This window comes from Mauremys reevesii, unplaced genomic scaffold, assembly GCF_016161935.1.
Source record: "Mauremys reevesii isolate NIE-2019 unplaced genomic scaffold, ASM1616193v1 Contig4, whole genome shotgun sequence".
Lineage (NCBI taxonomy): Eukaryota > Metazoa > Chordata > Testudines > Geoemydidae > Mauremys > Mauremys reevesii.
The window spans coordinates 1,265,030-1,288,371 of NW_024100851.1; the positions used below are offsets into that span (position 1 = coordinate 1,265,030).

General features: G+C 53.8%; 2 non-coding genes across 2 annotated transcripts; one reads left to right on the top strand and one right to left on the bottom strand.

Moving 5' to 3' along the window:
• Positions 1–3,809: 3,809 nt before the first annotated feature.
• TRNAV-AAC lies at positions 3,810–3,882 on the bottom strand. The gene has a single exon. It is a non-coding gene; the product is annotated as a tRNA-Val (tRNA).
• A 17,951-nt stretch (positions 3,883–21,833) lies between these two features.
• Positions 21,834–21,925, top strand: TRNAI-UAU. The gene is given in 2 exon segments: positions 21,834–21,871; positions 21,890–21,925. It is a non-coding gene; the product is annotated as a tRNA-Ile (tRNA).
• Positions 21,926–23,342: the final 1,417 nt, after the last annotated feature.

A 23,342-nucleotide genomic window follows, 5' to 3' on the forward strand; every position in this document is an offset into this window, starting at 1 on the left:
CCAGGGTATTAGGAGATATCCCAGAATTCCTGTTCAGCCACTCTGCTCATCCGTTTGCACTCTACTGCCCTGGCCTCAGGTGACCCGCCCTTTAAATGCCCCGGGAATTTTAAAAATCCCCTTCCTGTTTGCTCAGCCAGGTGTGGAGTGCAATCAGTGAATCTTTCCAGGTGACCATGCCTCCACGCGGCAAACGAGCCCCAGCATGGGGCAATGGCGAGTTGCTGGACCTCATTAGTGTTTGGGGGGAGGAAGCTGTGCAGTCCCAGCTGCGCTCCAGCCGTAGGAATTACGATACCTTTGGGCAGGTATCAAAGGCCATCCTGGAAAGGGGCCATGACTGGGATGCGCTGCAGTGCAGGGTTAAAGTAAGGGAGCTGCAGAGTACCTATTACAAAGCCCGCGAGGGAAACCGCTGCTCCGGTGCTGCCCCCACGGCCTGCCGTTTTTACAGGGAGATGGATGCGATACTTGGGGGTGACCCCACTGCCAATCCGACAACCACGATGGACACTTCTGAGCGGGATGGGGGACAGGAGGAGGAGGGGGGGAGGAAACCGAGAGTGAGGGTTTCTCCTTTCACTTCTGCTGGGGAGTGCCGGGGTTCCAGGGGCGTTTCTAGCAGAGCATTCGGAACTGAACTGGGGGAACCAGCTTCTCATTACAGGACGCTCACGTTCAGACCACATCTTTATTTACAGTTTTTTATAATACGATATCATCCTTCAATCCTAGTGTCACCATTGATAGCATGGCATGTTCAGCCTGGTGGGATACCCAGGGGAAAACTAACCAGCTCTTCAAATCCAAGAGAGTGGAGATAAATCACCTCTCAGAGTCAATGTGGGGTAATCAATAGGCAGACAGTGGGCCAAATCGCTCTTGAATGGACCCCAAAATATTTTTATTATTGTTATTTTTTATTATTATTTACACTGCAGTCTGGACCTTGACTAGACCCTGAGCAAAAATTTTGGCTCTTTACAAAAAATAACGGATTACCCCTAAGAACGGGGTTGTGTTACATTCCTTATGTCCTCACTCCATCTTGTGGCCATTTCCTTTCCCTCCTTTCGGTGAAAGGCTTTGGGATTGTGTGTAGAAACTTTATTTCCTCGGGAGAGACCCCGGAGCGGGGGCTGCCTGCATGTACCAAGCACCCACTAGATTAGAAGGTGACAGACCAACACCCGTAAGATGAGGCAGCCGTCCCTGTCAAAAAAATCATCTCCCTTCTTCACTTGAGTGACAGCCTGAATGGTTCCTTCTCCGGGCAGAGCCCCAAGGATTGGCATCATCAGCAACAAAGCCATGTGTCCGTAGCAGGAACCAACCCAAAATGTGCTTTCAAAGGAGCTGTCTCCTTCCTTCTGGGGTAAAATCTGCCATTATGGTCATTGATTTTAATTTCCCTTCTCTGAGGGCAGAGATGGGATTGGAGCTACCTCAGGCTGGGATGTAGAGCCCATGTCCCCATCTGTCAGTCACTCTGGGAACCTGCCTTTGCTCCCAGCTGACAGGCTGCCTCCAGCTTCTCCGGTCAGCTCCTTAGTGTGGGGTGGGGTGGGGTGGGTGAGTCACTTGACAAGCATAAGTGGCACATAAGAGAGCTACTCTCACCAGCTGCATTGGTGGTATAGGTGTGAGCATAGCTGCCTTCCAAGCAATTGACCTGGGTTTGATTCCCAGCCAATACAGGGATGTGATGTTTTCCCCCCCTGGGAATTGGTTTAATTTCACTCACAATGTATCACTTTAGCAATGGAATGAGAGAATCAATGTCCCAAATCCCAGCAGGTCATTAAACACCCAGTGGAGGAAGAAAGGGGCAGGACTATACAGTGAGCTGTTGTGGAGTCATCCTGGTATTAAAATGTTTTACTGATTTTTAATTTTTTTCCCTTTACTTCCCTTTTAGACTCAGAGCCTTTAAGGTCAGAAGGGACCAGTGTGATCATCTAGTCCGACCTGCTGCACCTTGCAGGCCAAAACACCCCACCCACCCTCTCCTGTAATAGACCCGGGGAGGGGATCCTGGCTGCGGGCAGAGGCTGCCCTGCTGCAGCAGGAGTTGGCAGCATCAAGCTTCTGCCCCCACAGAAGAGAGCAGGGGGCGGAGAAGAGCAGGCTGGGCACCCTCTGGACTGTGGGCCCAGCGCCATGGCACCAGTTGCGCCATGGTAAATCCAGTACTGGTGGGAGGGGAGGCAGCTCTGTGCACTGCCCCTAATCCAGGCAGCACATGGAGGCCCTCTGCTCCCCTCCCCCCATGGGTGTGCAGAGATGTGCCAGCAGCACTGAGGTGACTCCCTGTCCACTCTGCCTCCATCCGTCCATGCCGCTCCCAGAAATGGCCGGCATGTCCCAGCATCCCCTGGGGTGGGGGAGAGGTGTCTCCATGCACTGCCCCTGCCCCATGTACCAACTCCGCGGCTCCCATTGGCCAGGAACTGCAGCCAATGGGAGCTCTGGGGGCAGCGCCTGCAGGCAGCGGCACACAGAGACCCCCTGGCATGGCCCACCTAGGAGCTGCTGCCAGAGGGTTGTGTGTACCGGTCACTTTGGGAGCTGCAGTGCCCGGGGTAAGCGCCACCCCTCCTGCACCTCAACCCCCTCCCCCAGCGCAGAGCCTGCACCCCGCACCCAAATTTCCTCCCAGAGCTTTGCTTGTCTTCCTTTCACCCAGAACCATCGTCCTTCTCCTGGGCTGCAAGTAGCCATCCCTGGGAAGCCAAGAGGCAGGCACAGGATTCTGCCTCCCAGCAGCCAACCGCACCTCCCCAGGCTTTGCAGAACGCCTGGTGGTGCTCTACTAACCCCACTTAGCCACACTGAGGCGCTGAGCTTCTGCCCTGCCTTCCTCAGCTCGACTTTCCTCTTTTGCCCCATTCCCGCCTCACTCCCTCCTTTGGCAAGTCACGCAGAGGAGGCAGCAGGAAGAGCCGGCCTCCACCGGCCAACCTCCCAGGGCAGAGGAGACCAAACCACAAGGCTTCAAAAGGTGACTGGCCCAGATCCTCTAGCTTTCCCCTGCTGATGCCAAGGCTTTTTCTCAGCTCATTTCACCACCCTCTATCCTGCAGGGGTTGAGTTTATCGCAGGTGTTACCCAAAATTGGGCCAGCTAGTCAGCGTAGGGAGAACTAATGACCCAACAGAGTTTGGCAGAAAGCAGCACATTTATTATACTGACAGCTAAGCTCAAAAGAAGAAGCTGGGGGGGGGGTCACACTCGCACTCGCATACTCACGCTCCCAGGACAGGCACAGCACTGGAGATGTCAGGATTCTGCAAGGTAAGTGTCCCACAGCGCAGCTATGGACGGTACAATGAAGGTAAGTCTTCCTGAGTCACAATGAAATACAACGCGGAGAACCACTGGCCAGGCGGTCCGGGCAAAGGGCATTCACTGGAGGTACAAGCTTGTGAGTGCTCTCCTGAGCACAGGGCCCCTTCCCCTTTTAAGGGTCTGCACCTCATGGCCTGCGACTAGAGATGACTTGGCTGCATCTGGTTGGTCACACCCCACCTTGGGCAGTGTCCATGCTCTGGGTGCGTGAGTGCTGCCTATTTAGCGTCCCAGACACCTTGTCTACCTGGGAGCTCTTCTGCTCTTCAACCAGCCCATTCATCCCACCAGCATTCCAGGAGGGCGCGGGAGGGGAAAACCACTTCACAGGCATTCAGAGAGGGAGAGGAGACAAAAGTGGGAGCGGGGGAAGTATAACAGACCTTTTGAGCATAGAAATCACTGCTGCTCCTACAACAGCATGGACAGGCCAGTAGGAGCTGGGAAAAAACAAGCCAGCATGTTTCTGCCTGGTTTCGAACCAGGGACCTTTTGCGTGTTAGGCAAACGTGAGAACCACTACACTACAGAAACTCTGTCATAGGTAACTGCCTCTCCCTTCATAAGAACATAAGAATGGCCATACTGGGTCAGACCAAAGGTCCATCCAACCCCATATCCTATCTGCCAACAGTGGCCAATGCCAGGTGCCCCAGAGGGACTGAACCTAACAGATAATGCTCAAGTGATCTCTCTCCTGCCGTCCATCTCCACCCTCTGACAAACAGAGGTTAGGGACACCATTCCTTACCCAGCCTGCCTAATAGCCATTCATGGACTTAACCGCCATTAATTTATCTGCAAAAAGAACAAGGAGTACTTGTGGCACCTTAGAAACTAACAAATTTATTTGAGCATAAGCTTTCGTGGGCTAAAATCCACTTTATCGAATGCATGCAGTGGAAAATACAGTAGGAAGATATATAGATATACACAGAGAACATGAAAAAATGGGTGTTGCCATACACACTATAACGAGAGTGAGCAGTTAAGGTGAGTTATTATCAGCAGGAGAAAAAAACCTTTTGCAGGCATAATCGGGACGGCCCATTTCCAACAGTTGACAGGAAGGTGTGAGTAACAGTAGGGGGACAAATAAACATGGGGAAATAGCTTTAATTGTGTAATGACCCATCCACTCCCAGTCTTTATTCAAGCCTAATTTAATGGTGTCCAGTTTGCAAAATAATTCCAATTCAGCAATCTCTCTTCCCCAGGAGCAGAGCGGCCCCTCCATCCCCGCTGGCGGGGAAGGAGCTCCCGGCCGGGCCAGGAGGTGGAGGTGCCCAGCCTTCTGGAAGAGGAAACCTGCTCCCGGCGCAGGCGCCGAGGTGGGAGAGGCACCGGCCAGGCCAAAATGGAGCTGGGCCAGGATGCGGCTGGGCAGGCAGGACCCAGCCCAGGAGCAGAACCAGGCAGGGTGGCTCCGTGGCTTGTGTGGGCAGCAGCGGCCCCAGGAGCCCAGCCCCGATTTCCAGCAGGAGGCATCGCCCTGCCCGGTCAGTGGGGACCTTCCAGCCTTCCCAGGGCAGGAGGTGGAGGATCCCTCTCCCAGCCCCAGCAGCTCGGCCCGCTCCCCATGGGACAGCAACAGCGCCTGGGACTCAGACAGCAGCGAGGCCGACGGACGCTTCTGCTTCGTTCAAGGTGAGGAGCCAGGCTGGGCTCAGGGAGGGGTGAGGAGGGGGCTGTGAACACCCCAGGCCCAGGCCCTCGAGCAGTGCTATGGGGGCGTGTCCCCAGCTCAGGGGTCTGGCCTGAGCCACTGAACCCCACTGACACTAGATGCTGCCACTTTAATCCTTGGTGCTCCATTGGGCGGGGGGTGGGAGGCACCTCTCAGGGAGTCCAGGGCAGTGGTGGGGGGGTCTCTTTGCTGTGGACTCCTGAAGGAGTTGGGGGCTGATGACACTGAGGCTACTGGGAATCAAATACATTTGAGATACAAGTACATAGCCCATATTCATAACTTCAAATACAAAAATGGTGCACACATACAGCCAGCATCATTATAACCAGCAAATCATAACCTTGTTCTAGACACCTCACACGCCCACCTTTGCACAATATTTGCTGCACATAGATAACAGTGGTGGCAACAATGATCTCTACGGTCCCAGTTCATATTAATAACGTCACAGCAGGCTACAGAGAAGTGGGAGGGAGGCGTCTTCCAGCCGGTGTGTCTCCTCCGTTTCTCCCTTGTCGCTTGGGCCGAGGTGGGAAGGGAGCGAAACGTGCCCGGCTGAAGGTTTTGCGCTCGGCCTTGAAGATTAAGCCCGACCCCCCGGCATGGCTAGGTCGGGGTTGTCCTGGGCTCTGTGGGGGGAGGGCTCAGCTGGGAGAAGGGGCAGACGAGGGGATTTTGTCTCTGATAGATAAGGGCTTTGTCAGCAGGAAGCTGTAGGTCACATGCTGGGGGTGACAGTGGGGTTTGAGCTGGGGCAGCAGCAGCAGGGGAGCAATGTGTGTGTGTATGTGTGTGTGTGGGGGGGGGTCACTTGGTAAAAATGAACCTGCCAAGCCGCTCCCTCTGCTGGAGCAAAAGCCTCTAATTTATCTCCTCAACTCCCCTCCATGAAAATCTCCACCCCTCCCCCGGCGCTGAGAGACCCCCTCACTCCCATGGAGATTTGTAATTGTTCCGACTCTTCCTTGGCCTTGTCCAAACAGTTTTCCCAGACAAATGATCAAGGACATTTCAAATGAGAAAAACAAACCAAGCAGAGTATCAGAGGGGTAGCCGTGTTAGTCTGGATCTGTAAAAGCAGCAAAGAATCCTGTGGCACCTTATAGACTAACAGACGTTTTGCAGCATGAGCTTTCGTGGGTGAATCCCCACTTCTTGCATCCGATGGGGTTCCCCTGTGCAGGTTCAAATCCTGCTCACAGCGAGGCCTGTGTTTTAGCAGGTGTCTCACCGGGGCAATACCTCTGTACAACCCCCTGAGACACTCTCAATTCTCTCCCCACCCCAAGTAAATCCTGTTCTGCTCCTTTCATAGAGATCCCTGGGACACCCCCTCACACTGTGTCCCTGAGGGGTCAGGCAAACTCTCAGCACCTGAAGCCTCTGCCACTCACCTGGTGCCCCATAGATCAGCCATAGCCCTGGTTCTGCTCCTCTCTCTAGAGTGTGAAAGTGTTAGACAAAAGGGCCAGATATATGCTTAAGCCAAATAAGGCCAGATATATGCTTAAGCCAAATAAGGCCAGATATATGCTTAAGCCAAATATATCCTCAGGCATTTGTCATTTTCCCCGCTTGTTTTTCCATTTGCTACCCCCGTCCAAAATTACATGGACACAAGATATATATGTATTGTATACCAAAAATGGGAATGAGTTAAACAAATGTGCCTGCCCATGGGAGAGGATGTTAAGAAAGGGGGGAGGCGAACAGGTGGTCCCTAATTTCTACCAGACACAAATGTAAAGAATGCATGGGTTAGCAGAATTTGACATGCTAAGTCGTTTGTTCGTAGGTATAAAAGAACATGCTTCGTGCCTGTATAGTGTGCTCCTTCTCAGGCACGAGCCGAGAAAGACACCCGCTCAGCTGACCGAATAAAGAATCTGGTAACCGTCCCCCTGTCTCTCCGTGCCTCCTTGGGGTAATTGGGAACGCTCCAGGGGGAACGAGCCTATTTGGCTAACAATGGCGACCACGAAGGGACTTCTCTCCCTGTAGGGGGCGCTTGACCGGCGGCCGAGGACGACCTAGGAGAGTGGCCACCTCGGGCTGTGGTTTGCTCGAGCTCCAGGTCGCCTCAATCGGCCGGGACGGCTGCGCCCCCTCTATAGAGAACTCCAGAGGTCACGGAAGCAGGGCGGACGAAGCAGAGGAGTCCAACTGCGGACGCGGCCACTCCAGGCGGTAAGTGCGTTTGCCTGTCGGGTTTGAGGTATAATACCTAACAGGAGCGCCCCTGCAGTGTAGGTTGGACACGGGAACCCTCTAGGTAGCACGTGCATGGGATAGTGGACTGCAGTATGCTATGTTGTTATATCAAATGTGTAATGTTCCTTGTTAAATGATTACTTGCCAATGACTAACTCCACCAGTTCGTGGGCTGTTCTGGGCAATTACTGGGACTTGGAACAACCCCAGGGATTGATCCTGTTTTTGACAACAGTTTTCTTGTTCTTTCTATTAATGTTTTGTTGGAAACCGAAATTATAATCATTTGAGTAGGCAGTTAGGGAACCTGTGTGTGTATGAAAGGAGTGAATGCCGATGACCAGGTCTGGGACTTAAGCTGATCCTAGCCGCCCCAAGATTTCTGCGAGAGGAAACTCGATGACCAGAAAATCTTGATCGCAAGGGGTCAGCCGAACCTCGTGACCCAGTGGAACCCTGAATGAATGATACTCCTCTTCTTCTTTCCCTCTAATAGATCAGGTCAAAATATAATGGGGTCCTCTCAAAGCACCTTTCTTGGGACACCCCTAGGGTGTATGTTGAATAATTGGAAAGCGTTTAGACGCCAGGCTGATTATGGCATTGTATTATGTAAGGACAATCTTATAAAGTTCTGTACCCTGGAATGGGCATCACTCGGGGTGGAATGGCCCGAGGGGGGAACATTCAAACCAGAGATCGTACAAGCTGTGCATAGCACTGTGACCCGGAATGGCAATTGGGATCAATATCCTTATATAGATATTTGGCAGGATCTCGTGGCCAACCCTCCCCCATGGTTGCAAAAATGTAGAACACAAAATCTTAAAACTCTGATGGCCCGTGCCCCGTTAAAAGCCCGGTCCCCGTTACGAAATCTTGTCCGCCAACTATAATTCCTTCTGCCCCTGATTATATGCCTCCTCCCCCTTTGTATCCTGGCCTCCCGGTCATAGCAGACAGCCCACCCCCTGCGAGTAATTCCCTAGACACAGGAGAGGATACCAACTCTGATCAGGACTTTTCCGATCAGGAGCCCTCCCCAATTGCCAGCCGCCTTAGGAACAAGCCTAAGAGTGGAGCTGACTCTGGAGAAATCCAGGTGAAGAGGGACGGGAGCTCAGCTCCCGATTGTAACCCTGAAAACAAGGTGACAGTTTACCCTGGTCCCACAATGACCCCCAAAAAGAGGGTGTGGAAAATGGCACCCAATTATACACCTGGGGACACTCAAGTAACCCTTACTCGCTCGTACACGATGCCCTTAAGGGAGACTTTGACCTCAAACGGTCAACTTACTATGCTTTATGTCCCCTTCACTAGCAGTGATTTATATAATTGGAAGCACCAGAATGCCCCGTTTTCGGAGGATCCAGCCCCGCTAACAACAGTATTCGAGACCTTGATCTCGGCCCATAATCCTACCTGGGGCGATATGAGAGTAGCTCTAAATACCCTACTCACTGCCGAGGAAAGGCGTTTAGTCTTCTTAAAAGCCCGTGAACAGCTAGAAGAGACAGAAAAAAACGCAGCCAAGCTGGCAGAACTATTGCCAGAAAGCCCTCCTGGTTGGGGGCATGGTAGCAATGACTTAGATAAGCACCGCAACTATGCCGCCGCTGTAGTACAGGGCATGAAGCGCTGTATTAGAAAAACACCAAATTGGGCTAAGCTGTATAATGTTCGACAGGAAAAGAGTGAGAATCCAGCTGCCTTTTATGAACGTCTGTGTAACACTTGTAAGAAATACACAGACATTGATCCGGACAGTGCTAATGGAAAGCAGGTGTTGATTCCCCTCTTCATTGGACAATCTTATGAGGACATCAGGAAAAAGTTGCAAAAATTGGAGGGGGCATCGGGTAAAAATATAAGGGAGCTTTTAGAGATTGCAATAAAGGTTTATGATCGCAGAGACGATGAGGAACGAAAGAAAGGGGCCCGTTTGGCACTGGCCCTAAGGGAGAAATGTGGAGAAGGGGGGCAAGGCTAAAGGACGACCGGGGCCACCGAGTAAGAGTAGGGGAAAGGGTCCCCGTTTAGGGCGAAATCAATGTGCTATCTGTAAGGAGGAGGGACATTGGAAAAACGAATGCCCCCGGCGACATGCCAAAGGAAAAGAGTACACGGACAGGGTTTTTCCCTCCCCCGTTTACTACAAGGTACAGAACTTTCAGGAGAGAGATCTTCCCCATAGGGGGGCCGGGGGACCCAGTGGCCCCTCCTGGCAGCACAAGCTGCCAGCTTGGATCCCACGGTAAAAATTAAAGTGGAGGGGGGCCGCCCAATTGAAGCCCTAATCGACACTGGGGCTACCCTTAGTCTACTCCCCCTCAATAAGGCTCCCCGGGGTAGAACACAGGGAAGTGCAATTGTTCAAGGGATTGAGGGGCAGATCACAGTTTTGGAAAAAACTCTCCCTCTCCTAGTAAAAGTCGGGGATCAACAAATCTCTCACCAGTTTGTTTGCAGTCCCTCTTGCCCCATAGCATTGCTCGGACGAGACATCCTCACTAAATTACAGGCGGAGATCTCGTTCGAGAACGGGAAAATGGAAGTTAGAATCCCGAAGCAACAAGCCTCTAACTACCAGATGGCTCTCATAAGTGCTGGAAATCACTCCTCGGAATGTCAGGAGAGTGACGAGAGCCAGCTGCCGGGGGTTAACTCTGAGGTTTGGGCGGAGGAGGGAGGGACTGCCCGAGCTAAGAATGCTGCACCAGTGCGAATCTCCCTTAAGGCGGGAAGTAGCCCGGCCCGAATTCGACAATACCCCCTTAAGTTAACCATTCGAATCGGGCTGAAACCTCTGATTCAAAAATTCCTGCAGTGTGGATGGCTAAGAGAAGGCACATCCCCATACAACACTCCGATAATGGGAGTGCCTAAGCCTAATGGACAGTATCGATTGGTCCAGGACCTGAGACAGATTAACAAACTAATAGAAGCCCCCTACCCAGTTGTCCCAAATCCCCATACGATTTTAGGCCAAGTACCTAAAGACCACGGCTGGTTCTCGGTAATAGATTTAAAAGACGCCTTCTTTTCCATTCCCCTTGATTTAGAATCTCAAAAGTTGTTTGCTTTTGAATGGGAGGATCCGGACACCCACTACAAGGCCCAATATCTCTGGACCGTTGTCCCACAGGGGCTTACCTGTGCGCCTGAGATTTTTGGTAGCCTGCTAACTAGGGACCTGGCCCCATTCCTAGCTAACCACCCTGCATGTAACATAGTTCAATATTGTGATGATCTACTCTTAAGTACTGAAACAGAGGCAGCATGTAAAGAACACACAATAGAGCTCCTTAATTACCTTGGGGAACAAGGATATAAAGTTTCACGGGAGAAAGCTCAATTAGTTAAGCAACAGGTCACCTTCCTCGGGTATCACCTCTGCCAAGGAGTCGCAGTTTGGGGAAAGAAAGAATTCAGGTTATACTCGACAGCCCTCAGCCCCGGAACCCCCGAGAATTAAGAGCATTTCTGGGACTGACCGGCTTTTGTCGACTCTGGATTCCTGACTATGGGGGAAAAGCTAAACCATTATATGAGTCCCTAACTAAGGAAGGTTTGCTTCACTGGGTATGGACCAAGGAAATGGAAAAAGCATTTTGAGAGCTTAAAGAAGCCTTGGTTCAGCCTCCTGCTCTGGCTCTCCCAGATTCCCGAAAGCCATTCACCCTATACGTTCATGAAAGGAGAGGGGTGGCAGCTGGAGTCCTGTGCCAGAGGTCAGGGCCAACCTGGCGACCCATTGGGTACTATTCAAAAGTCTTGGACCCCGTCGCCAAGGGATGGCCTGCCTGTTTACGGGCCGTAGCGGCAACCGCCCTCCTCGTACAGGAAGCCGAAAAATTAACCCTGGGTGGAGATACTGAAGTTGTGGTCCCCCACGGGGTGCCTCAGATACTGGGAACTGGTGCTGGGGAAAAGCATCTAAACCCCAGTCGACATACTAGATATGAAGTGGGGCTCCTGTTGGCCCCCAATCTGACCTTTAAGACAGTCAGTTCCCTTAACCCGGCCACTCTACTGCCCGACCCTCAGGCCTCCTCTGAGGCCGGTCCTATTCATGACTGTATTGAAGTCTTACAACAAGAGACCAAACCCCGATCTGATCTCTCAGACCTGCCCTGGCCCAACCCCGATGTTGAGGGATATGTTGACAGGTCTAGTTATGTGGTAAATGGCAAGCGATTTACTGGGGCGGCAGTAGTGATTAAGGATAAAGGGATACACAAATTTAAACTCAGCCCCAACTTATCTGCTCAGGCAGCAGAACTAGTGGCTCTCATTGAAGCTCTCCGCTTGGGAGCCGGGAAAACCCTTAACTTGTATACTGACAGTCGGTATGCCTATATGGTAGTGCATGCACATGGGACCCTGTGGAGAGAAAGAGGATTCATTACGGCCTCAGGCCAAAAGATTGCACATGGGAGCCTCATTAAAATGTTGCTCGAGGCCCTAATGCTCCCTCTCCAGGTTGCCGTGATACATGTGCGTGCCCATGGGAAAGCCCCAGAGGCCGAACAACGGAGGTATAACCAGCTAGCTGATCAGGCCGCGAAGGAGGCCGCCCGAGACGGGGCCTTATGGCTTCTCATGGTTCAGGATACCGAGGCTAAAACCCCTCCTCCCCAATACACGGCCGAGGAGATAGGTCAAGCCCAGGCTGCGGGAGGCCGGCAGGTTTCCTCTGGATGGTGGAGACTGCCTGGGGGAGAGGTTTTTGTCCCCAGGCCAGTACTCCAGGAAATCTTCCGGCTCTTGCATAAAGAGGGACATTTGGGGTCTGGGGCAATGGTTGATTTAGCCGCCAGATCCCTCAAGGGGCTGGGTATGCACATGGAGGCCCAGAGAATTGTTAATAACTGTGCCGTCTGTCAGCAAACAAACCAGAAGGGATGTGGCCCTCCTGCCCCGATGGGAGGCCGACCATGGGCTATGTTCCCTTTTCAAAGGTGGCAAGTTGACTTCGCTGAGGTGCCCCCTTGCAGGGGCTATAAATACCTGCTTGTATTTGTTGATCAACTTACCGGATGGGTGGAATGTTACCCCACCCGGCATTGTCAGGCCCGGGCTGTCACCAAGGCCCTGGTACAAGAAATACTTCCTCGTTTCCATCTCCCCGAAGTAATTGAGTCTGATAGGGGAAGCCACTTTGTTTCACAAGTGGTCCAGCAGGTGTCCCAGGCTCTCGGCATACAGTGGAAACTACATACACCCTGGAGGCCGCAGAGCTCGGGTCAAGTGGAAAGGATGAATAGAACTCTCAAAGATACTCTTACTAAAATATGCACAGAATCTAACTTAAAGTGGCTCGATGCTTTGCCACTCGCCCTCACCCGCATTCGGAGGGCCCCGCGAAAGGGTCTTAAACTTTCACCCTTTGAGCTGGTCTTTGGGTTTCCTCCCCGAGTACTCATCCCAGGGTTCCGGGAGGACGTAACCTGGGAAGTGGGAAATGACTTACTATGGAAACAGGTTTCCGGGTTGCAATCTGTTTTGTTACAGCTGCATCGATACGCGGCGCCTTTCCAGGCCCTTCCCTTGGACCAGACCGTGCATCCATTCCGGATCGGTGACCAGGTCCTTATCAAAAAGTGGAAGCGTGACCCTCTCACGCCGAGGTGGGACGGTCCACACACTGTTTCGCTCATCAGCCAAGCCGCGGTTAAAGTCCTCGGGAGCGACAAATGGACACACCACACGGGTTAAGCGGTTCCTGAACCCAAACCTGGAAACCGACTCAACAGAAGAGGACATCAGCCCTCTGTCCGCCCCGGCTCCGGAGGCCCGGGGTGGCACGGGCGAAGACACCGTCTGGGAATATCAAGGACTAGATGGACTAAAAGGATTGTTTAAGAGAAAACGAGAATGCATTTACTATTGATACTATTGTTTGTATATTCGCACTGTTACTCTGATTGGGAAAATAGGTTTGTGCAACTAGGGGAGACAATAGCTAATTCCTTTAATCTTAGCAGTTGCTGGGTTTGTGGGGGTCCAGGGGATTGGAATGAGTGGCCTTGGGTAGCCCAACCGGTACAAGCTAAATGGTGGATCAGTAACTTGAGTATAGTCCATGATGGAACGGGACATTGGACTGAGGATAGCAGTCCTTGGCGCCTCTATTCTTCTGGAATAGGGATCCTCTGTCTCAATCGGACTCGACAAGAGGGAGTGTATGTGGGAGAAAGCCAATGTGACTGGACCTTATCTCTAGGGTTTGACTGCCACGATCACCCTAGTTGCCACACGTATGACTGTTCTAAATATCAAGGGCGATGGAACGACACCCACGTACAACTCACTAATCATAGCTGGGTACAATGTTCCTACCAACAGCATACTGGCGAGGGTTGTAAGGCCGTAGGACTGGATGGGTTCTTTGATGCCCTCTTTATAAGTTGCCAGCGCGACAACACCATCAGTAAGGACCATGTGGTACGCTGGTACCAGTGGGCATGGCAACACTCTAATGGAACTCGGGTAACCCATTTTAACCATTTCTGGTCTACAACCAATAGCCCTAAATTCGGTTGTAATTGTGGTTGGAGGGAAGGGGCTGGGGCGTGGAAATGTGAATATTGCAATCCCGAAGGTACGTCCATCGTACTAGGGGGTCCCCTAGAGATGGGTAACTCTTTATACTATGAAGAGCCGGGCCCCGAGGACTACCCCGAGACTTGGGAGGGCCCCTTTGCAAAAGGAAATTGGGCCCTAAAGGGTCACTATTGGATATGTGGGCAATACGCTTATCGAAGACTGCCCCAAATTGGTCAGGAATATGTTACGTCGGCTACATTAGGCCCTTGTTCTTCCTGCTACCCCAGGTACAGGGAGGCAAATTGGGAGTCAAGGTGTACGATGATCTGATTAGGAGAGGCGGTCTGTGGATTCCTCATTGACCGTTGGAAGCTCCCAAACGTGGGGAGCTCAGGAATGGCCCCCTGAGAGAATTATAAAACATTATGGGCCAGCTACATGGAATCCAAATGAATGGATCGCAGGGGCAAGAGAGCCCATTTACAACTTAAATCGGATAATCAGGCTGCAAGCTATCTTGGAAATAATAACTAATCAGACGGCTGAGGCTCTTGATCTCTTAGCCGATCAGTCCACTCAGATGAGAAATGTGATCTATCAGCATCATCTAGCTCTTGATTATTTGTTGGCAGAGGAAGGAGGAATCTGTGCAAAGTTAAACGAGTCTAACTGCTGCTTACAAATAGATGACAATGGAAAAGCAGTAAAACAAATAACAAAGGAATTGAGGAAGTTAGCCCACGTCCCGGTCCAAACCTGGGGTGGGTGGAATACAGATTGGTTTACATCCTGGTTGCCGCAACTAGGATGGCTCCGAGAAGGTTTTCTTCTCTTTGTATTCTTTATTACAACCCTATTAACCCTAGCTTGCTTCGCTCCCTGTGTAGTTACCTTGGTCCGACGAGTGGTGAATCGAATGATACATCAACGGATGATGGCAATGTATCAGCCAGTAAAAGCTGAAGACTGGGGGCCGTAAGGCTCTCAAATTGCTTTTTAGGGGGGAATTGTTAGACAAAAGGGCCAGATATATGCTTAAGCCAAATAAGGCCAGATATATGCTTAAGCCAAATAAGGCCAGATATATGCTTAAGCCAAATATATCCTCAGGCATTTGTCATTTTCCCCGCTTGTTTTTCCATTTGCTACCCCCGTCCAAAATTACATGGACACAAGATATATATGTATTGTATACCAAAAATGGGAATGAGTTAAACAAATGTGCCTGCCCATGGGAGAGGATGTTAAGAAAGGGGGGAGGCGAACAGGTGGTCCCTAATTTCTACCAGACACAAATGTAAAGAATGCATGGGTTAGCAGAATTTGACATGCTAAGTCGTTTGTTCGTAGGTATAAAAGAACATGCTTCGTGCCTGTATAGTGTGCTCCTTCTCAGGCACGAGCCGAGAAAGACACCCGCTCAGCTGACCGAATAAAGAATCTGGTAACCGTCCCCCTGTCTCTCCGTGCCTCCTTGGGGTAATTGGGAACGCTCCAGGGGGAACGAGCCTATTTGGCTAACAAAAGGAGCCAAGTCAGCGATTCCATGGGAGCTACGGGCTGCAGAACCAACAGAGGAAAAATAGGTGCTCAGCGCCCACTGGCAGCCAGCTCCTCCCTCCCCACTACAGGCCTTGCTGACAAGCTCCTCCTCTTCCCCTTCAGCCCCTCCCACCTGCCAGTGATCAGCTGTTCAGTGGGGTGCAGGAGGCACTGGGCACGGAGGGGGAGGAGCAGGGACTGGAGGAGGTGGGGGAGGGAGAGGAATGGGGCAGGAAGGGGCAGGGTGGGAAGAGATGGGACAGGGGTGGGGGCTTGGGGGAAGGGGTGGAGTGAGGGCAGGGCCTGAGGAGGAAAGGGGGGGCTTTGTCACAGATCCCTCTAGGGCCGGCCCTGAAGGGACGCACCGACTATCACAGTGACAATACAACTGACCAGCATTGCGGGGGAGGCTGAGGGAGATCCGCACTCACCAGGTCTCTGCTCTCCCCCACGGTGAGCCAGACACTGCTCTCTCCTGGCTCTCACTCTAGCACAGGGGTCTCAAACATGCGGCCCGCGGACCTCTTCCCTGCGGCCCGCGGAGCTCCCCAGGGCCGCCAAGAGGGGGGGGCAAAGGGGGCAATTTGCCCCGGGCCCCGGGCTCCGCAGGGGCCCCCAAGAGAAAAGCGGAGGCTCCCGCCTCCGCCCCTCTCCTGGAGCCTCGGCGCATCAAGCGCCGAGTCTCCGGCCGAGCCCCTGAGCCCCACCCCGATTCGAGCCGCGTGGTGAGGGGGCGGGGCTGGGAGCTCCAACGGGGCCTGAGCCCCGCCCCGATCCGAGCCGCGTGGTGAGGGGGCGGGGCTGGGAGCTCCAACGGGGCCTGAGCCCCGCCCCGATCCGAGCCGCGTGGTGAGGGGGCGGGGCTGGGAGCTCCAACGGGGCCTGAGCCCCGCCCCGATCCGAGCCGCGTGGTGAGGCGGGGCTGGGAGCTCAACGGGCCTGAGCCCCACCCGATCCGAGCCGCGTGGTGAGGGGCGGGGCTGGGAGCTCACGGGGCCTGAGCCCGCCCGATCCGAGCTGCGTGGGGAGGCGGGGCTGGGAGCTCTGGGCTGAGCGCTGCGCTCGGCGTGGGCTGACAGCCCGCCCCTCAGCACGCGGCTCTGAGCGGGACGGCTCAGGCCTCACCGAGACGCGCTCGGGTAAGGGGAAGCGGGAGCCGCCGGGCCGGGCCTGGGCCTGGGTGGGAAGCGGGACCCGCCGGGCCGGGCCGGGCCATGGGGAAGGCGAGATCCGCCGGGCCGGGCCGGGGGTGGGGAGAGCGAGACCCGCCAGGGCCGAGCCGGGCCGGGCTGGGGGGAAGCGAGACCCGCCGGGCCGGGTGGGGAGCGGGACCGGCCGGGTGGGAAAGAGGGACCCGCCGCCGCCGAGCGCAGCCCGGTCTTGGCGGTGGGGCCCTTCTGTTCCGGGACCCGCCGCCTAAGTGCCCCACCGCCAAGCCACCAAACAGCTGTTGGTGGCGCTTAGCACTTTCCAAGAGGGAGGGGGGAGGAGCGGGGAGCCGCACGCTTAGGGGAGGAGGTGGAGAAAAGACAGGGCAGGGGCGGGGCCTCATGGAAGGGGTGGATTGGGGGTGGGGCCAGGGGCAGCAAGGGGGCGTGTCAGTGATGCGGCCCTCGGGCCAATGCACTAGTCCTCATGCGGCCCTCGGGTCATTTGAGTTTGAGACCCTGCTCTAGCAGCTGGACGCCAAAGAGCCATTTCCCTACAGGAAGTGCATTGAGTGCCCCTGTGGTGCTGCGGGCTGGCGCTGCTGCTGCCTGTGGGGCTGGCAGGGGGGCTGATGTCTGCACAGACTCTCAGCTGCCAGGCCGGAGGGGGCACTTGGGACCTTACCAGACCGGCTCAGTGAAGACGGGGGGTTGACAGAGCAATACAGACGCTCTCCAGAGCACGGAGCAGCAGCCGCCCATGCAGCCAGGCAATGAGCATTTCCCACAGCCTGGAGCCGAGGGGGAGGCGCCAGCTGCTGTTCCAGCTCCTCGGGGACAGGCCCTGTCAGCCAACAGCCACTTCTTACTCCCCACAGCTAAGGGCGCCGAGCTCAGAGTCCAGCTCAACTTCCTCCCTGCACCACTGGCCCCCCAGTCCCCTTCCCCCACCAGGTCAACCTGGGCACTAGGGCAGGAATGGGGTGAGGCAGCAAGTCAAGCTGAGCAAGGCAGGCAAAAGCGAGTCTTGTCTTCATGGGCTGCTCACAATGACGTCCTTTTTGAGTGCGACTGCTGCAAAAACCTCCCGGGCAGAGAAGCAACAGGCCAAAATACTCTAACACAGCTGCCAAAGGAGCTCAGTTGGGAGAGCGTTAGACTGAAGATCTAAAGCAGCAAAGAATCCTGTGGCACCTTATAGACTAACAGACGTTTTGCAGCATGAGCTTTCGTGGGTGAATACCCACTTCTTCAGTTGCATCCGAAGAAGTGGGTATTCACCACAAGCTCATGCTGCAAAACGTCTGTTAGTCTATAAGGTGCCACAGGATTCTTTGTTGCTTTTACAGAACCAGACTAACACGGCTACCCCTCTGATACTTGAAGAGCTAAAGGTTCCCTGGTTCAATCCCAGGCTTTGGTAGGTCCTCTCATCCTTCTTTGTGCACTGGTGGCTTGTTTTCTGGGAGCATAGTTGTGCCTGCACCCATGGTAAGTCCCTGAGCTTGGGCTCTGCAATAGAAAAGATACTGTGGGCATCTGCCCCTAGTTGGCTGGCCTGACCTTTAACAATGAAGGATGGGAACTGTCTCTCCTACATGAGTTATTGGTGGACCCAATATGGCAGGAAGAGAGTGAGGCAGGGTGACCCTCAGGAATGGTGCCAGAGGGCTGCTGGGCAGTGACAGGCAGGAAAAGGGGATGAAAACTCCTCTGTGCAGCTGAGCAAGGGCAGTACCAGGAAGGGGCATCTGTGAAAGTGGCCAGGTGGAAGGGATTTGGGGCCCAGGAGGAGGTGCTTGATGTTCATTGGCTAGGAGCAGCTGGGCTTGGCCATGGTGGGTGTTCAGGAAATGCACATTAACAACACTAGGGTAGCTTGATGGGCAGAGGGTGATTGGTGGAAGGGCCCATCTCTCTGGTCCTCCAGGCCAGGGAAGAATGATGGGGTTGGGTTGGAGTCGTGTTCTTCACATTCATGGTGTGAGTACAGAAGGCGCTGGAGCTCCCACCAGGGAGAGCATTACTGGGGGGCTTTGTGCTCCATGGCACGGGTTCTGGCTATATTAGTGTGTATGGTCCCCAGTTAAGGTGTAAAAGGAAAGTTCTATGAAGGAACTGGCTCCCTTCCTCTAGACTGCATGGTTTTTGGTGTCGGGGAGGGGTGTGTGAGGGATTTAAATTGTTGCACCGGCCTGAGGACTGCTGGTCCTGTTTTTCCAACCCTCAGAGGAAACTCTTCTATGATGAGCACTACCTGGCGCAGGTCTGTAGTGAGGTCGGCTTAGAGGACGTGTTTCTCCACAGTGGAACCAGTGGAGGGCGGGCGGTAGCCTCCTATTCCTCTGACCCGAGCTCACACCATCCGCAGAGGGGATACACCTTTCTGCGGGGACAGGCCAGGAGTCGCACTGACCGGATTTCCGTGAAGGAGAGCACGTCGACAGCCCAGTGCAGGGTGGTGCCAATGGACTGTTCGGATCACGCAGCTCTCACCGTGTGCTCAATGTGGGCAATTCCCTGACCCAGGGCAGAGGATATTGGAAGCTGAACATCCAGAGCTTGCAAGATAAAGGAGCAGGGGGGCGAGGCCTGGTGTTGTTGGCAGAACGGGAAAGCAGCAGAGGGTTCTATGGCAACCAGGGGGATTGATGCGAGTCGGTGAGTTGGCGGCTTTGTTCTGGCAGTTGGGGAAACACCACAACATTAAAGAAACCAGTGGTGACAAGTCCTGTAGCATCATCTGTGGGATTTCCACAAGAGCATCCAGGCAGGGGAGCCAGTCAGCGTGTGACTGTATGATCGGATCAAGCGACAGCTGCCCAAGTTCCAGGAGATGAGGCTGCAGCTGGCCGATATGAGCAGGAGCACCGAGTGAAGGGAGGGGCGGCCTCCCCTGACATTTTTGCAGCCTGCAGGGAACGGAGACAAAGCAGGGGGATGCAGGGACTCAGGGCAGGACGCACAAATCCGGTAGTGCAGGACCACAGTCACTGGAGGAGGAGAGAGAGTCCTGTGAGAGGAAGCCTCTGGTCGGAAGCAATATGTGCCGAGTGAAAACCAGCCAGCTGAGAGTCACAGGGGTCTAGAAAATGAAATAGCAGCAGGTCCCATGGTGTAATGGGCAGCACTCAGGACTTTGAATCCTGGAATCTGAGTTCAACTCTCAATGGGACCTACTGGAGATAGGTTAGTTTACTGCAAAGCCCTGGAGCCCAATGTGTTTGGCTACCCTTTCTCAGGGTGAACTAGAGTGAGTTTTTTCCCTCCTGCTGGGTGACTGATGCCCACTGGATATAGGTCTTTGGTCCAGCTGGTTCAATGGGATGGCGGCTATAGGTAGGGGTCCTAGAACTTAACAGTCTGGCTAGAGATTCCTGTGGGTTGACCATATGGTTGTTTCTTGCTGCTTCACCTGATGCCCACAACTTTGGACCCTGCAGCTGCCACACTCTTCCTCTTGCCCACATGGCATTTAAAGGAAGGAGTGTCAGGGCCAGGCTTCATAGTCAGGGCTAGGCAGGAGGGAGGAAGAGTCCCAGGCTGGAGCCCAGCACCTCTGGGCACCTGGAGCAGAGGCGGCTGGTGCTGACAGCTCCAAGGGAAGGCTTAAAAGCCACAGAGCAACCAAGGGCAGGGCAAGAGGAGGGGAGAACCATGCCTATGTGTGGCCAGCAGATAGCCACAAAGACACCCGGCCAGCCTGCTCCCTGCCATGTGGAACCCCCACTGAAGGCCACCCACAGACCAACATTCGTTCTGCGGCCAGCCAGCATCACAAGGTGGTTGGAAAGCAGGTGGGGCCTCTGACCCTTCCCACTCAGGGGGCTCCTTTTGGCAGTGGGGCAGGAGATATTTCCCCCAAGAGGCTTTTTCCCAGCTGCTGAGAAGCACAGAAGTACCCGGTGTTTGCTCTTGCGGTGAAAGAGGTTACTACATTTAGGCAGCCTGGCTAGCTCAGCTGGCAGCACCTCTGGCTCTTACTCTGAAGGTCGAAGTTACAATTCCCTGTTTGGGTGCTTGGGGATCCTCTTCAACAATACAACACACAGTCTGCTTAAGCCCCCACCCAGTAACCTGGGGAAACTAACCCTGGCCACTGGGTGCCTCTAAGAGGCGATACTTTCCCCACTCACACGCACTGAGTGTAGAAAAGAAACTTTAATAAAAAGGAGGAAAATCACCTTGTATTAACTTGGGAAAACACCACAATCAGGATTCATAACACAACACTATGAGCAAAACACCCCTCCCCCGCCCCCCCAGTGCGCTGGGCAGTGGCCTTTTGCCTCGGGCTCCTAAATCCAGACACCAGAAGCTCTGTGGATGTGCCCCTCCCTTCACTGCACCTCACCCACAGCTGCTGCCCTGGGTCAGTGAAACCCAGAGTTCACCTCTCACCTCCCGGGGGGAAAGCCCCTTTCTCCCTCCGCTGTCTGGCCACATTGCCGGCCACTTGCCGTTCCCCCCTGTCACCGCTCTGCTGGCCACCCTCTCTGCTCTGAGACGTCTTGTGGTCCCACCAGGAGCGGAACAGGCTCCCTAAAAGGAGTGGCCACCAAAGCCCGAACAGTAGCACCATCCCTGCCACTCAACGCCACGCCCCTGCCCCACCCTTTCTCCCCAAGGCCCTGTGCCTACACTGGAGCATAGCTCAGTGGTTTGAGCATTGACCTGTTAAGTCCAGGGTTGTGAGCTCAATCCTTGAGGAGGCCACTTAGGGATCTCAGGCAAAAATTGGTTCTGCTAGTGAAGGCAGGGGGCTAGGATTTGACCTTTCAAGGTCCTTTCCAGTTCTAGGAGATTGGTATATCTCCAGTTATTACCTCCTCCCCTGAAGACCCTTCCTACTGCTCTCTACCTTGTCTTCTCCCACCTCCACTTGCCCTTACAGTTGTTAAAAAGTGGCAAGGCAGAGCCCTCCCATTTTTAAAAGTCCTGGGGTGTTGTTCCCCCCTGTTCAGGCACCCCTGGGGCCCTGCACTTCACAGAGCTCTCCCTGATTTCAGCTGTTAGTGAGGGAGCCTCACTGCGAGCGCAGACTGGGCAGTTTCTTGCATGAGAGACACTGTCCCAAAGCAGGACTAATGCTTAGAGCTGGTTATCAGTGATTTCAGATCTGCTGGTCTGCAGCAAGACTCTCCATTGAGTCTTAACCAGCTCTGTTATTACACAGGGAAGAACAAAAGGGTCAAATGGGGCCTGGAACCCTTAAGAAAAATCCACCCCACCGAGTACAACACTACCTGCTCGCTACCTGCTCTCAGCTCCATTGAGAATGATTTGGGGTCACTCCTTGCCTGTATCAACCTAGGGGGTTTGGAGAAGCACAATTTACAGGTGCACCAGTGGTGCAATTGGTTAGCGCACAGTACTTATAGAGCAGTGCTGAGGAGCTATGCTGAGGTTGTGAGTTCAAACCTCACCTGGAGCACTGGTTTTCATTAACCAAATGGCTTCACCCCATTATTTGCCCCTGTGGAACGTAGAATTCCAGCCCTGGGGACACTGAGGAGGAGAGGACTCAAAAATGCCCCCTTCACTTATTACCTCCTCTCCAGAGTGCAGATGAACATCTATAATCCTTTCTCTCCCCTCCACTCCCCCAGCCCCTTTGCCAGGATCCCTCAAGCAGAGCCTGGAGTCCTGCCCATCCTTGACCCCTGAGCCTGGAGGGAGAGGAGCAAGGAGCCATTGTTAGAGGGCTTTCCCTTCCCCCGCCCACTTCCCTGGCTCTTGTCACACAGACAGCAAGCAGCAAAAGACCAGAAGACGGAAGCGCAGACAAAGTGACCTTTACTGGGGTTAGTTTCCAAACAAGCAGATTCCGAAGCCCTTCACACCAGTCGGGCTTATCTCTATACACTGACAGAGTCTGTTCCACGTTGTTCCCTTCCCAGCTCTGACACCACAGAGCGTTTACCCCACATCCCTACAGACAATTCTTTCCTGGGTGCTGGCGGGTGAGTCCTGCCCACACGCTCAGGGTTTAGCTGATCGCCATATTTGGGGTCAAGAAGGAATTTTCCTCCAGGGCAGGTTGGCAGAGACCCTGGGGTGGTTTCACCTTCCTCTGCAGCATGGGGCACGGGTCACTTGCTGGAGGATTCTCTGCACCTTGAAGTCTTTAAACAACGAGTTGAGGACTTCGATAGCTCAGACATAGGCCATGGGGTTTGTTACAGGAGTGGGTGGGTGAGAGTCTGTGGCCTGCGTTGTGCAGGAGGTCGGACTAGACGATCACAATGGTCCCTTCTGACCTTAAAGTCGATGAGTCTATGAGCTCTGACACTGCAGAGTGTTTACCCCACGTCCCCCTTCCCAGCTCTGACACCACAGAGCCTTGTCTGTGTCCCTGTTCCCCGTTCCCTATTCCCATCCCCCCCGTTAGCATGATTCCAATTTCCTCTTCCACTTCCTGTCTGACCCCAGTTTACACAGTAATAGTCTCAGCTAGACCTTAACCAATCATTGTAACTAACCAATTCTAACCTATTGTAACAGAATTCTCTAACCAATTACATCCCACTCCCCTAATTAACTTACACCCAGCAAAATTAACTCGGCAGCAGCCAGAAACAATCAGAGAACCAGACAGATGACAATAGAAAAGTGGGGGCCAGAAAGACAAACCCTACAGAAATGAGGGTTTCACAACCACAACCATTGAGAAGGGATTTCGTGCCAGACCGGATGCTCCCTTAAGATCTGTTTCGTTATCTGCTGGTGATGGGCACTATCGGGACAGGATCGTCTTCCTAACAGCCCAACCCCACCTTAGTTCAGTGTGACGGGTTTGGGAGGTGAGGATGGGACCGTTCGCTTCCCAGCTTATGGCTGCCCCTGCTGCT